The sequence below is a fragment of the Leucoraja erinacea genome, chromosome 31, assembly GCF_028641065.1.
Source record: "Leucoraja erinacea ecotype New England chromosome 31, Leri_hhj_1, whole genome shotgun sequence".
NCBI lineage: Eukaryota > Metazoa > Chordata > Chondrichthyes > Rajiformes > Rajidae > Leucoraja > Leucoraja erinaceus.
In genome coordinates, this window is record NC_073407.1 from 13,311,936 (window position 1) to 13,327,276 (window position 15,341).

A 15,341-nucleotide genomic window follows, 5' to 3' on the forward strand; every position below is an offset into this window, starting at 1 on the left:
TCAAGGGATATGGGGGAAAAGCCGGAACAGGGTACTGATTTTGGATGATCAGCCATGACCATATTGAATGGCGGTGCTGGCTTGAAGGGCCAAATGGCCTGCTCCTACACTTATTGTCTATGGTTCTATGTTTCTAGTAATGTGCGTGTATAACTTCAGCATGCAGGAATTTCATTGTTCCATTGCCAGATCACTTGACAATTCAAAACTCTTGACCCTTTGACTCTTGAAATTTAGTTCAGATGGACCACAAATAGTTTGCTGCCCAGATCTACGAATGCCCACTTTGGCCAGACTCAGGAGCACACTGACAACTGAGGAACTGTGAATGGAACTAGGGAACTGACCATTGTGCAATCAGTGAACATCCCCACTGATGACCTTATTTAGTTTAGAGATACAGCGCGTAGTCTCTTATAGAAACTTACAAAATTCTTAAGGGGTTGGACAGGCTAGATGCAGGAAGAGTGTTCCCGATGTTGGGGAAGTCCAGGACAAGGGGGCACAGCTTAAGGATAAGGGGGAAATCCTTTAAAACCGAGATGAGGAGAACTTTTTTCACACAGAGAGTGGTGAATCTCTGGAACTCTCTGCCACAGAGGGTAGTTGAGGCCAGTTCATTGGCTATATTTAAGAGGGAGTTAGATGTGGCCCTTGTGGCCAAGGGGATCAGAGGGTATGGAGAGAAGGCAGGTACGGGATACTGAGTTGGATGATCAGCCATGATCATATTGAATGGCGGTGCAGGCTCGAAGGGCCGAATGGCCTACTCCTGCACCTAATTTCTATGTTTCTTGTTTCTATGTAGTCAGGATTGAACCCGGGTCTCTGCCGCGGAAAGGCAGTAGCTCAACCGCTGCGCCACCGAGCCGATGGCAGCAAGTTCATGGATTAGGCAGCTGAAGGTAGTTGGGCCTTAGACTCTGCTCTGAGGAACCCCTACAACTCTAGAACTTAATGTACAAAAATAAATAGCTGCAAAGATAAATTATTGAATATTATAAAACCTCCCTTTCTATTGAGATGGAAATTAAACAGGAATTCCACGAGGTTTCAGTCTTTCATCTGGAAATAGATTTTAAACTGTTACACATAGTAACATAATTCAAAGATCAGTGACCCACTGTTAAAATAAAAATAGGTTGGAGTGGGGTTTAATGTCATTTGATTGCACGGACATTGCACTGTAACTTACAACAAATATTGCTATTGGACAGGTTCCCTAATGAGAAGGTATTTATACATTTATTCCTCTGGTACAATATTTAGCTTTATTATATGTGAATCCTTTGTCCTCACCTTTCTCCATTTTCTTCATTGTGCTTCCTCTTTGAATTAATTTAATTCTATTTTGAACTTACTCTCCCCCAAAAGCCATGCGAAAAACATCTTATGTTTAATACATTTCTTACTCCCTTGATCTGAACTCAAGAGAACAAAAGGATGGCTTGTATTCACACAATGTCTTTCACATCCCTTTCAAGATGTTCCAAAGTACTTTACAAACAAGGGTGTAGTTTCAAAGACACAAGGAACTGCAGATGCTGGAATCTTGACTAAATACAAAGTGGTGGAGGAACTCAGTGGGTCGGACAGCATCTCTGGAAGACATGGCTAAGTGACGTTTCGGATAGAGATCCTTCTTCAAGTTGTAGTGGGGATGCATCACAACATGGTTTGGGAGCAGCTCGATCCAAGACCGCATGAATTTGCAGGGAATTGTGGACGCAGCCCAGACCAACACACAAACCAACCTCCCTTCCATCGACTCCATCTACACTTCATGCTGCCTCGGCAAGGCCACCAGCATAGTCAAGGATGAGTCTCGCCATGGTCACTCGATCTTCTGACCTCTCCTATCAGGCAAGAAGTATAGAAGTGTGAAAATGCACTCCAGGTTCAGGGACAGTTTCTTCCCAGCTGTTACCATCTGAACCATCCTATCAACAAAAAAGAGAGCGGTCCCGAGCTACCATTTACCTAATTGGAGACCCTCGAACTATCTTTAATCGGACTTTACTGGATTTATCTTGTACTAAACGTAATTCTCCTCATCCTGTATCTGTACACTGTGAACAGCTCAATTGTAATCATGTTAAGTCCTTTGCTGACTGGATAGCACGCAACAGAAAAGCTTTTTGCTGCACCTCGGTACACGTGACAATAATAAATTAAACTAATCGCTGTTGTGATCTAGGAAAAGCAGCCGTCAATTTACGTACAGAGTATCCTCAAAAACGGCTGTGTAATAATAACCAAATAATCTTATGTCAATATATCTGCATAAGGAATAAGTAGGACCCGACTCTCCTTGTCTTCTCAAACAAGTGCCTCGTAGGACTTTTGATATTAAAGAAACATGATGGCACAGTGGCTCAGCAGTGGCGTTGCTGCCCTTCAGAGAACCGGGTTCAACCCTACTACGGGTGCTGTCTGTACGGAGTTTGTACGTTCTCCCCATGACCTGCGTGGGTTTTCTCTGGCTGGGCTGGTTTCCTCACATATTCCAAAGATGTACAGGTTTGTAGGTTAACTTGCTTGGTAGAATTGTAAATTGCCCTTAGTGTGTGTAGGATAGTGTTAATGTGCGGGGATTGCTGGTCGGCACGGATTCAATGGGCCAAAGGGCCTGTTTTTGCCTGTATCTCTAAACTAAACTAAACTAAGACACTAAACTAAATCTCTAAACTAAAAGGACATGAGTTCAATGTCTGACCAGAGGGCAGCACGGCCAACGTACATTCATTCTGCTGCACGGTGCTGGTGTGTCATCACAGAGTGTGGGGTGGGATGTAAATCTGCCAGATCCTAGCAACAGAGCCTCGGTGTGAGGGCTGAATTCCACTCAGGCCACAATCAGACAGAATGGGTCCCTCACCCAGCTTTGTATTTCCCGCAACACCTCACACCAAGCCCATGGGAGTAGAGTAATCACCACCACAGCTGTCGTGAATATCTCTTGGCTTAGAGTCATATTCATAGAGACTCATAGAGTCATACAGTGTGGAAGCAGACCCTTCAACCTAACTGGTCACACCGACCAACATGTCTCATCTATAGTCCGTCTGAAGAAGGGTTTCGGCCCGAAACGTTGCCTATTTCCTTCGTTCCATAGATGCTGCTGCACCCGCTGAGTTTCTCCAGCTTTTTTGTGTAACCTGTCTCATCTATAGTTCACCTGCATGCGTTTGGCCCTTATCCCTCTAAACCAGTCCTATCTATGTACCTATCTGAATGTTATACATTGCGATAGTACCCACTTCAACCATCTTCTCCGGCAGCTCGTTGCACACACCCACCACCATTTGTGTGAAAAAGTTACTCCTCAGGTTCCAATTAAATCCCCACCCCCCACGCCCTCCAGCTTAAATTTTTAAGTTGCTTACTACAACTGGGAAGCTTATTCGCTAAAAGTTCCTCGTCAAACTACATTGGCTAAAGTTCCTGTCAAACAACAGCAATGGTGTTGGATTCAACAAATGGCCACCCTCATCTCAGCTTGAAACAGACCATGGTACCATCCATGTCCCCATCGCCCGTCCCCACACACCCAATCCTCCCACTCACCTCAACACTTGCAGAATTTGGCCTTGCTTATCAAACATGTGCGAGTCCACTTCGATTTATGGACACACTGATCTGTTTTGTAGTAAATGCCTATTATGTTCTGTGTGCTGAAGCAAAGCAAGAATTTCATTGTCCTATCAGGGACACATGACAATAAACTAACTTGGACTTGGACTTGGACAAAGCCTTAAATGTAATCAGATATTAAAATCTCTCCCTTGAAGAATAGTTATCAGATTATGAAACCTTATTAAGTTTTTCTGTTCCAGTAATAGAAAAAAACAAATATTTCTCAGTAACAGTAACCTCTGTAAATTCTCCCCCACCCACTCCGCCCACCAGCTCCCTCTTTCCCACTCCCTGTCCTGTCCCACTAATTCCTGGTAACATTTGAAACATATTTATTGAAAAAAAAAAACAAAGCAATGAAGACATGCACCCTGCAGCTGAGGTTTAGGAAAGAAACGTCTTGAGCAAGAAAGATTAGGTTTACTGGAACATCAAAGATGTGTGGAGTGCGGTGGGGCAAGGGAGGAAGTAAACAACCACATCAGAGGCTCATCATTGAGAAATACATTGGAAAGGATGCGCACAAGAAAGCCAATGTTCTCCAGGGCTCCGCTTTTAATTATACGCAACTCAATACAAGATGCTGAAATCTGACCCAGAATATTAATCTAACAGCTTTCCCAGGCTCGGAACAATGCATGATGTTTACCATTTATTGACCCCCATCTTGGCTTTTGGCAGGACAACTGTCCAATAAGGTGAAAACTTGACCCGTTCGAAACATAAGCCGCAGGAGGAACTCAGAAGGTCAGGCAGCATCTGTGAAGGCAGATAGACGGGCAACGTTTTGGATCAAGGTCATAAGGTTATAAGTGATAGGAGCAGAATTTAGGCCAAGTCTACTCCGCCATTCAATCAAGTCTCTCCCTCCTAACCCCATTCTCCTGCCCAGCCTTTTCCCCATAACCCTTGACACCCGTACTAATCAAGAATGTATCTATCTTTGCCTTAAAAATATCCATTGACTTGGCCTCCACAGCCTTCTGTGGCAAATAATTCCACAGATTCACTCCTGATCCAACACGTCATCTGTCTATTTCGTCCCACGGATGCTGCCTTACGCATTGAGTTCCTCCAGCAGTTTGTTGCTTGCTCAGGATTCCAGAATCATCTGCAGTCTCTAATGCCCCCATTCATAAAAGGTTCCTTTGATGTATATCAATGGCAAGTGGTTACTAAATCCAGCATATAAAGTAGTCCCCCATCTAACAATTCGAACTAAAAGTTCAAGCAGATAGAAAGTCGAAAAGCCAAAATAAATATACAACAAAGAACAAAACACATTTATCATTGAATTTCAAAGTAAGTTCAGCTGTCATTATCCTTGAAACTAGCTAGCCCTGGGAGAAGATGGAAAATGTTAATCAGGGATGTGCTAAATGACATTTATCTCTTGCAGCTGGTGTGAACATCTAACATGCCGAGGCAGGATACCTAATTTGTTCGCAGCAGGGTAGCTACTAGAATCAGCAATTAGTGAGACTTTCCCATGCACCCTTCAGTCCAAAATTACTTCTGCCCACCATTGTGAGGTCAGTCGGCAACATGGCAGCAATGTTTGGATATTCACACATATTCCTCACTTGACATTTCAGCAGCATTTACCCATTGACTCCAATACATATGAATCTCAGTCCCGCCTGCCTGGCAGACAGAATGATACAACATCCATTTATTTTTAAAGCCATGAACCTGACTTCCACTGGGAGCTCAAACACCGCCACCATCTCTGAGAAGCACCCCTAAGTCTGAATTGTCCTCTTTGTTTGAATCTTCCCTATTCTGATAGCTTGTCCACATCAACCTCTTTGAAAGGTCCCCCCTAAATGGAGAGCCTCATTCGGTCCTAAAGCCACTGAGAGAAAAAACTCTTTCATTGGTGTGTTGGAGATGAAACCTCTTTTTAAAAAATGTCCTTTAAATTGACTTTTTAAAAATGTTTAAATGACCCTTCATTAACTTTACGCTCATGGTTTCATCTTCTTTCCTCTTTATCTCTTTTTTTATATCCAGTTTTGGCAATTGGGGCATTGAACTCATGGATTCTAATTTAATCTTTGCGCTGATAATTTCACAAACCTTCAGTAGATAGGTTCGGGAAATGGCCTCTTCACTCCGTTCCCAGACTCTTGATCTCTCTTGCTGTTGTGTTGTCAAATTACACTTTCATACAACTCGACCCAAAAATTAAACCTCCAAAAGATGCTATGGCAAACTCGGCAAACGGCAGATGCTGCAAGATTCAATGACGCGCAGCCCAATTATTTAATTATGCTCTGTTATTCAAATAAAGGTGAACCAGGAGAATTATTCACTGTTATACAGTTGCTAGGTTCCCGGGTCCCCGGGATCAAGTGACATTTTCCTACGTTCGTTTCTGATAAGGCCACGGTTGAAGTGTTGCTTTCAGCTTTGGTCACCCTGTTGCAGGAAAGATGCCATTAAGCTGGAAAGAGCAGAGAGAAGCATTAGATGGATGTTGCCAGGACTAGAGGGAACTGGCTACTGGGAGAAATTGGGCAAGATGGAGCACAGGAGGATTAGGGGTGATATTATAGAGGTGTATAAATCATGAGGTGCATAGAAAGAGTGATGTAGGAGAATGAAGAACTGGCAAAAGCAATTTTAAGGTGAAAGAGGAAAAAAATAAGAACTTAAGAAGCAATTTTTTTCACACAGAAGGCGGCAGGTGTATGGAATGAACTGCAGTAGTTCAGGCAGGTACAATAACAAGTAGAATCAAGAATCAAGAAACTGCAGAGGCTGGCTTACAAAACAAAAAGACACAAAGTGCAGGAGTAACACAGCAGGTCAGGCAGCATTCCTGGAGAACATGGACAGGTGACGCTTCCAGTCGGAACCTTCTTCAGACTTTGGGGAGTAAGAAAGCAGCAGGAATCACAGAGGGGAAAGCAGTGCGGGACAGTCTAGCAGAGCTCCCATCAGAGAGAAGAGGAGAACTTCTTCCACTGCAAAATCTCCTGAACCTAAAATGAAGTAACAAGGTTTACTAAAAACTCTGCAAATTGCAGGAGTAACTCAGTGGGTCGGGCAGCATCTCTGGAGAACACGAACAGGCAACGTTTCAGGTTGGGACACTTCTTCCGTACAATAACAACATTGAGAAGACATTTGGACAGGTACACGGAATGGAAAAGTTTAAAGGCATATGAGCCAATAGTGGGCACATTGGACTAGTTTAGGTGGGGCATCTTGGTCAGCATGGAGGGGTTGGGCTGAAGGTGAGAGGTATCTGACCTCGTGTTTATCACCATTCTGCTGCCTCTCATAAATTATCACTTGCTAATCAGTGCATATTCAAACTGGCTTTGGTTTCACCACAAGTTTCATAGAAGAAGGAAAATGAATGCGAATCAGGTGGTTTCCGAAAATGCATGGTGCCACAAGTGGGCAGCATAGTGGTGCAGGTGTAGTGTTGCTGCCTCACAGCTCCAGAGACCCTAGTTCAATCCTGACCTTGAGTGTTGGCTTGGAGGCTTTCGTATGTTCTTCCTGTGACTGTACCCATTCTCTCTGGGTGCTCGTTTCCTCCCACATCCCAAAAGACATGGGCATTTGTAGGTTAATTGCTCCTCAGGATATGATAGAAATATGGGGAGAATGAAATGGTACTGGTCTAAATAGGTGATTAATGGTTGGTTTGGGGCGTGGTGAACCAAGAGGTCTGATTCTGTGCCATACGACTGAACGACTCTACAAAGAGTCAGGGACATCAGGAGAGAAAATGAGAAAGTGTAACTGAGGAAAGAGCTGCCTCTTTCTGATATTATTGTCTGCTTTTTTAGATGGAGCACCTCTCAATGGTAATGTTTTGGTGGTATCTGTATTCATTCAATGGCCTACCTGCCTCTCCTTGAACTAGTGGCATTATGTTTTTCTTCTTCAGTTACTATTTCGACCTTTTGAGATATTAGTTGCTTGAGGAAGCAGTTGAACCTACTAAGCAAAAAAGCTGACCAGTGCTTAATTCATATTCTCCCTTAGATGTTGGCCGAAGTCAGTCTTTTAAAATGAAATAATCAGGTTTCCAATGAGGAGTGCGGAGGCAAGCATTCTGAATTATATTTTAGAAAACTCCTGCATGAATCTGCACTGAAATATTGCTCCAGATGAAAGAATAAAGAAAGTGAAACAAAATTAAAGGAGAATACAATTTTTGTTTAGTTTAGATATCCAACGCGGAAACAGGACCTTCAGCCCACCGAGCCCCGCACCGACCAGCGATCACCGCACATTAGCAATACCCTACACCAGTGGTTCCCAACGTGGGGCGTACGCCCCACAGGGGGGCAATTTGATTTTTAAGGGGGGGCAATTGAAGAAATGTTATTCTGCAAATCGTTAGAGACCACCACCACCGCCACTGATATATATAATAAACTAAAACGCTACTTAGATGTCAATAATATACCAATGGAAAACAACATCTTGTGCAGCTGATGGTGCTCCTGTTATGATGGGCAAGAAAAATGGCTGCTTAAAATTGATGAAAGATGAGAATCCGGAAATGCTTCATGTGCACTGTGTTATTCATAGAGAGAACTTAGTGTCGAAAAATATTTCTCCTGTACTTAATGAGGTACTAAAATCTATCAATGCTATCAAAATTATATATCACCACATGGGGGTGGGGGGGGTTCAGGATTTGAGAGGTGATTAGGTGGGGCATGGCCAAAAAAAGGTTGGGAACCACTGCCCTACACACACACATAAGGGGCAATTTACATTTTATACCGAGCCAATTAAACTACAAACCTGTATGTCTATGCAGTGTGGGAGGAAACCGAAGATCTAATGTCCAAACTCCATACAGACAACACCCCTAATCAGGATCGAACCAGGGTTTCTGGCACTGTGAGGAAGCAACTGCGCCACCATGCTACCCAAATAATTCCAAATAACCTATCTTTTGGTGATTGGTTCGGCAGCACAGTTCCTGTGAAGCTGCAGTAATGAATCATCTGGGTCTGGTTTCTGAATGCTTCATGCATAAAAATGGCCTGATGTGTGATTTAAGCTTGTTTCTGAACAGAAGCTTTATAAGCCTGCCATCTTGTGGATTTCCCCTAATTGCAAGCAATATGATGTTTTGAATAAGATCATACCACTTCGCATTTTGTGCCTATCACACTTACTTTGTCTGTCACTGTGTGTAGCAAAGTCTGATCATTCGTTTCCTCTGAGACAGCAGGGGTTATTAGGCCTTATCGTGCTGTTACTGTCTGATCTTTGACAGGGCCCATTTTTCGCCGTTTGGATGGTGATAAGGAAGCTTGCAAGAAATAATTAAATCTGTCCGACGGATAAAGCACAGCCTCTTTCATCTTCACGATAAAATATTGCTGCAGAGGCTGTAAGTCAGCCTCAACTCTGGAAATGCCCCACTAAACACACCAATGTGGTGTAAATACTAGAACCCTTCGGTGTCTTGGTAATCTGTGCTTGGTGCAATGGAGGGTAAGAGTGCTATTTGATTGATTGACCAAAGATGCAGCAGAACCCAGGTTTGTAGGTTAATTGGCTTGGCATGATGGGAAATGGAAAATTGTCCCTAGTGTGTGTAGGCTAGTATTAATGTGCGGGGATCGCTGGTCGGCACGGACTCAGTGGGCCGAAGGGCCTGTTTCTGCGCTATACCTCCAAACTAAACTAAACTAAATAGAGCTCTGTCATTGTGGATATGAATGGCATTGTGGTTTAGTCACTAGACTAACAACAGGGCCTTGGACATTAATCAGGGACATGTTAATAAAACTAAAGACTTTTAAATTCACATAATGAAATGATTCTGGAATGAAAATTTAGTATCACTAATTGTGATCATGAAACTACAGGGTTGTAAATATTTAGCATTCAATAAAATCCTTCAAGAAATAAAATCTGCCATCAAAATCTGGTCCTCAATGACTCCAGATCATTGATATCCTTCTCAGTTTTAGGGATGAATCATCTGGGCAAACGGGATGAGGAATGGCAAATAGATTTTAATTCAGGTAAGTGTGAGGTGTGGCATTTTCAGAAGTCAAGCCAGGGCAGGAAATTCACAGTGAATGGTAGGGCCTTGGGGAGAGTTGTAGAACAGAGAGACCAAGGAGGACAAGTACAAGGCTCCCTGAAAGTGGCATCACAGGTAGATAGGGTGGTGAAGAAGGCTTTTGATATTCTGCTCTTCATTAATCTGGGCTCAATATAATTTACAGCTTTACAAAACATTGGTGAGGCCACACTTGGAGTACTGTGATCCATTTTGGCCACCCTGCCGGAAAGAGTGCAAAGAAGATTTTCGAGGATGTTGCCAGGACACAAGGTCCTGAGCTACAGGGAGAGATTGGGCAGCTAGGATGTTATTACTTCGAACATAGGAGGATCAGAGGCGATCTTACAGCGGTGTATACAATTATGAGGGGAATAGATAGGGTAAATGCACAGATTATTATGCCCAGGGTAAAGCAATCAAGAATTAGGCATAGGCTTAAGGGGAAAGATTTAATAGAATCTTGAGGGGCAACCATTTCCACACAGAGGCCTATAGATAAATGGAATGAGCTACAAGAGGAAGTAGTTGAAGCAGGTAAAATAACAACATTGAAAAGACATCTGGCACCAGCAAATTGAACACACTTATAAGGGGCATTTTGGTTGGTATGGATGAGTTGGGCCAAAGGTCCTGTTTCCATGCTCTGTCTCTCTCTGATCTATGACTCTCTAAGTGAAGGGGCTACAGGGTGGCCGCCCAAGGTCTTACTGGACACAACTTCTGGAATTATGATTATTCTGTCCTCCAGCATTTGACTCCATGCAAGCAACAGCAAACTTAGAACTAAATGTTGCTGCAGGCCACAGAGCCGACACAACACTCAGTTTGTGTTAATCTGATAGACAATAGACAATAGGTGCAGGAGCAGGCCGTTTCGGCCCTTCGAGACAGCACCGCCATTCAATGTGATCATGGCTGATCATCCCCAATCAGTACTCTGTTCCTGCCTTCTCCCCATATCCCCTGACTTCGCTATATTTAAGAGCCCTATCTAGCTCTCTCTTGAAAGCATCCAGAGAACCGGCCTCCACTGCCCTCTGAGGCAGAGAATTCCACAGACTTACCACTCTCTGTGAGAAAAAAAATGTCCTCGTCTCCGTTCTAAATGGCTTACTCTGGACTCCCCCAACATCGGCAACATGTTTCCTGCCTCTAGCCTGTCCAAGCCCTTAACAATCTTATATGTTTCAATGAGATAACCTCTCATCCTTCTAAACTCCAGCGTGTACAAGCCCAGCTGCTCCATTCTCTCAGCATATGACAGTCCCGCCATCCCAGGAATTAAACTTGTAAACCTACGCTGCACTCTCTCAATAGCAAGAATGTCCTTCCTCAAATTAGGGGACCAAAACTGCACACAATACTCCAGGTGTGGTCTCACTAGGGCTCTGACCTTTTCAGAATGGCAGGCAGTGACTAGTGGGGTACCGCAAGGCTCAGTGCTGGGACCTCAGCTATTTACAATATATATTAATGATTTGGACGAGGGAATTGAATGTTACATCTCCACGTTTGCGGATGACACGAAGCTGGGGGGCAGTGTTAGCTGTGAGGAGGATGCTAGGAGGCTGCAAGGTGAGTTGGATAGGCTGGGTGAGTGGGCAAATGCATGGCAGATGCAATATAATGTGGATAAATGTGAGGTTATCCACTTTGGTGGCAAAAACAGGAAAGCTGACTATTATCTAAATGGTGGTCGATTAGGAAAAGGGGAGATGCAACAAGACCTGGGTGTCATGGTACACTAGTCATTGAAAGTAGGCATGCAGGTGCAGCAGGCAGTAAAGAAAGTGAATGGTATGTTGGCATTCATAGCAAAAGGATTTGAGTATAGGAGCAGGGAGGTTCTGCTGCAGTTGTACAGGGTCTTGTTGAGACCACACCTGGAGTATTGCGTACAGTTTTGGTCTCCAAATCTGAGGAAGGACATTATTGCCATAGAGGGAGTGCTGAGAAGGTTCACCAGACTGATTCCTGGGATGTCAGGACTTTCTTATGAAGAAAGACTGGATAGACTTGGTTTATACTCTCTAGAATTTAGGAGATTGAGGGGGGATCTTATAGAAACTTACAAAATTCTTAAGGGATTGGACAGGCTAGATGCAGGAAGATTGTTCCTGATGTTGGGGAAGTCCAGGACAAGGGGTCACAGCTTAAGGATAGAGGGGAAATCCTTTAGAACCAAGATGAGAAGAACATTTTTCACGCAGAGAGTGGTGAATATCTGGAACTCTCTGCCACAGAAGGTAGTTGAGGCCAGTTCATTGGCTATATTTAAGAGGGAGTTAGATGTGGCCCTTGTGGCTAGAGGGATCAGGGGATAGGGAGAGAAGGCAGGTACGGGATACTGAGTTGGATAATCAGCCATGATCATATTGAATGGCGGTGCAGGCTCGAAGGGCCGAATGGCCTACTCCTGCACCTATTTTCTATGTTTCTATGTACAACAGCAGAAGGACCTCTTTGCTCCTTTATTCGATTGTTATAAAGGCCAACATGTCATTCGCTTTCTTCACTGCCTGCAGTACCTGCATGCTTACATTCATAGACTGATAATAATAGAAAAAAAGGAATAAAGCTTCAAATTGAACATAGAAGCTGTGATGCAGCTTAAGACACAGTCACGTGTATGACTGGAAGCCTCTGAATGGCAGAATTAAGCTGAGCTGACCATTATTCCTCATTGAGGAATAATCTAGTGCAAATGTTGCTTCTGCAGCACATGAGTATTGTACCCTCATTAGGATTCCACGGGCGTCCGGGTGCTCCCGACAGTAAACGCTCAGAACAAATCCTGTTTGTTTCTCATGTTGACAAAAATAATCAATGGCATCCTTTGTCTCTCTGTGGGGTAAATTGCTGCTTTGGATCTTGAACTTTCTTTCTGGGCAGTTGCTTCAGTGAAACTCTGATCTGCACGTTAGCTGGGCTTTATAAAAAAACATGACTTGTGCTTTCCTACATCCTCCAAAGTTGAGTAGAAAGTGAAAGGCTTTGCTTTTGACAGCTCAGCTCAATAATTTAAGAATAGGATTATCTGTAAAACTGGAAAACTCTCATCTGTCTGTCAGGGTGCTGGCGTAAGCCTGATGTCAGCTTACAGTAAATGCAGCCAAACTGGCTCATGGCCCTGGCTTGTGCCAATGATCTTACTCAATCAATTTGGCGCAGACTGCAAGCTCTAGCATTGTGATAATGTACTCAGCTGGGGCTCACTAATAATTCTGCTGGTGGCAAAAGCACCAACCATTTCCATGCAGAAGTAATAATCAGCAAACCTGGACTGATAAAAACATGGGATATAGAACAACCCGTCACAGCAACAGGCTCTTCAATCTACTTGATACCAAGATAAACAAATCTGCCTGCCTGATCCATATCTCTCAATTTTCTGCAGATCAATGCTCCGATCAAAAAGTCTCATAGACACCACTATTGTATTGGATTCCACTAGAACCCCTGACTGCACATTCCAGGAACCAACCGCTCTCTATGTAAAAATCCTGCCCTGTACATCTTCTTCAAAACTTTCTCCCCTCTGACCTTAAAGCCATGACCTTAAGTCGTTGATGTTTCCTCCCTGGGTAATAAGCATCTGACTCTCCGCCATATCTATGGCTCTCATAATTATATATATTTGTATCAGGTCTCTCCTCAGTCTCCATCTCTCTAGAGTAAAAAAAAAACAAGTCTTTCCAGTCTCTCCTAATAGGTAATATCTTCTAACCCAGCCATTCCTCTGGTAAACTAAACTGCATTATTTCCAAAGCATCCACAACCTTCCTGCAATGTGTCAACCAGAACATAGAAACATAGAAACATGGAAAATAGGTGCAGGAGGAAGCCATTTGGCCCTTCGAGCCAGCACCGCCATTCATTGTGATCATCTACAATCAGTAACCCATGCCTGCCTTCTCCCCAGATCCCTTGATTCCACTAGCCCCTAGAGCTCTCTCAAACTCTCTTTTAAATTCATCCAGTATTACACACCAAACTCCAAACCAAAGTCCTGTAAAGATGCAACATGATAAATACTCAGCCTGTGAAATATCTAATATATTCAAAACTTGAATAAGTTATTTGTTGGTGGCATTATCTTGCATCACTTGATTTTTAATAATTTATATTTGGGTTTTTTGGAGCTGCAGAATTACTCCCCTGGTGACTGGAATTTCAGAAACACATTACCTCTGTCTCATATTCAATAATCAGGTACCTAAACCAAGCATTTCCACAATATCCCAGGGCGCCATTGCTGACTGAGCAGTCGAACGGGTATTCCAATGGAAACTAAAAGCATGACAGCATGGTAGCTGAAATGCATATGACTTGGCTCTATATTACCAGCAAACTAATACCCAGGGAAGTCAAGCCAGCTTAACTCCAATAAATTCCATAGCTTACTTCTGCCAGCTTGCAACTAAGTTCCCTGGTCATTGATTGGTACAGGGAATCCCTGTGGGTAGAGAATGCACAATCGATTTTGCTTAAAAGTAAATTCTACCAAAGTGGAAAATTCGGAGGCACTTAAACAAATTAGTGGATCATTGTGTACATCAGCTCATCAGCTGAAAATCATGGATTTCTTAATCTTCAGCTTCATTACACAGTGAGGGCTGAGAATGACAGGAAGAGAATTGGTATCCTGAAGAGCTGTACGTTGTAAAAAATGACTGGAAACATTGCAGAGGAAGTACACGGTGAAGGCACTGCAAAAATAATTGCAAAGGCAGTTTTATTCCAGTATAAAAGAGAGTGGTAGTTGTTCCCAGGAATGTTGTAAATTCTCAGCCTTACTTCTCTTCAATGTGTGCAGGAAGTGGTCAGACTCAGAGTTCCACATGGCCGATAAATTGTGGCAATAATTGAAAGTCTTTTATCAGAAGAAACAAATGTCTGTAATGCTGTCATTGTGCTGCTCCAGGCACTGATCCAGGGGCATTGAAACCTGACTTTTTTTTAAAGTGGTTAAAAAAAAAAAACAAATTACCCAACCCTCGTACATATTCGTGAGCATGGACCACTGACAGAAATTTTTATTTTAATTCAGCATGATTTAGAAAAGTGATGATTAGCGTGAAGAGAAAATATATTCACCGGCCTATTATCTAGTGTAGTTACAAGGAACTACAAATGTTGGATTACAAAAAAAGACAAAAAATGCTGAAGTAACTCAGTGGGTCAGACAGCATCTCCGGAGAACATGGACGGGTGTCCATGTCCTTCTTCGGTCCCGACCCGAAACATCACCTATCCATGTTTTCCACAGATGCCGCATGTCCCACTGAGTTACTCCAGCACTTTGTGTTCATTCTCAAGTGTGTTTGAAGCCCCTTGGCAAGATATTGAGCAGCTGCCTACCCTTATTGGCCAAAATCACCAGTTAATCAGAAGGCAGCCGCAGATATTTGTGCAGAGGCCACCTATTGACTCTGGAGGTTCAATGTCAGGTAGCTACATCCAGGTGGGATGGTTACGGCTGGTGGTGTACAATGAACATAGCATCATGGTGCCACAGATGGTAGATCTGCTGCCCCACAGCTCTAGCGACACGTGTTCAATCCTGACCTCGGGTGCTGTCTGTGCAGAGTCCGTATGAGCAACATGGGTTTCCTCCACATGCTCCAGCTTTGTCCCACATTCCAAA

General features: G+C 43.4%; 1 protein-coding gene and 1 long non-coding RNA gene across 3 annotated transcripts in view; one reads left to right on the forward strand and one right to left on the reverse strand.

The window, feature by feature from the left end:
• Positions 1 to 15,341, forward strand: part of LOC129711937 (tubulin beta chain) — a 248,856-nt gene that overhangs the window by 39,572 nt on the left and 193,943 nt on the right. The gene's annotated exons all lie outside the window — the stretch shown is intronic.
• The window catches only part of LOC129711938 (uncharacterized), a 33,682-nt gene that overhangs the window by 9,667 nt on the left and 8,674 nt on the right, over positions 1 to 15,341 (reverse strand). The window contains exon 3 of one of the 2 annotated variants that reach the window (XR_008725963.1): positions 13,453 to 14,642. The exons of the other annotated variant lie outside the window; for it this stretch is intronic. This is a non-coding gene — a long non-coding RNA (uncharacterized LOC129711938). Of the gene's footprint in view, positions 1 to 13,452; positions 14,643 to 15,341 lie in introns of those variants that run through there. 2 annotated transcript variants of the gene reach the window in all.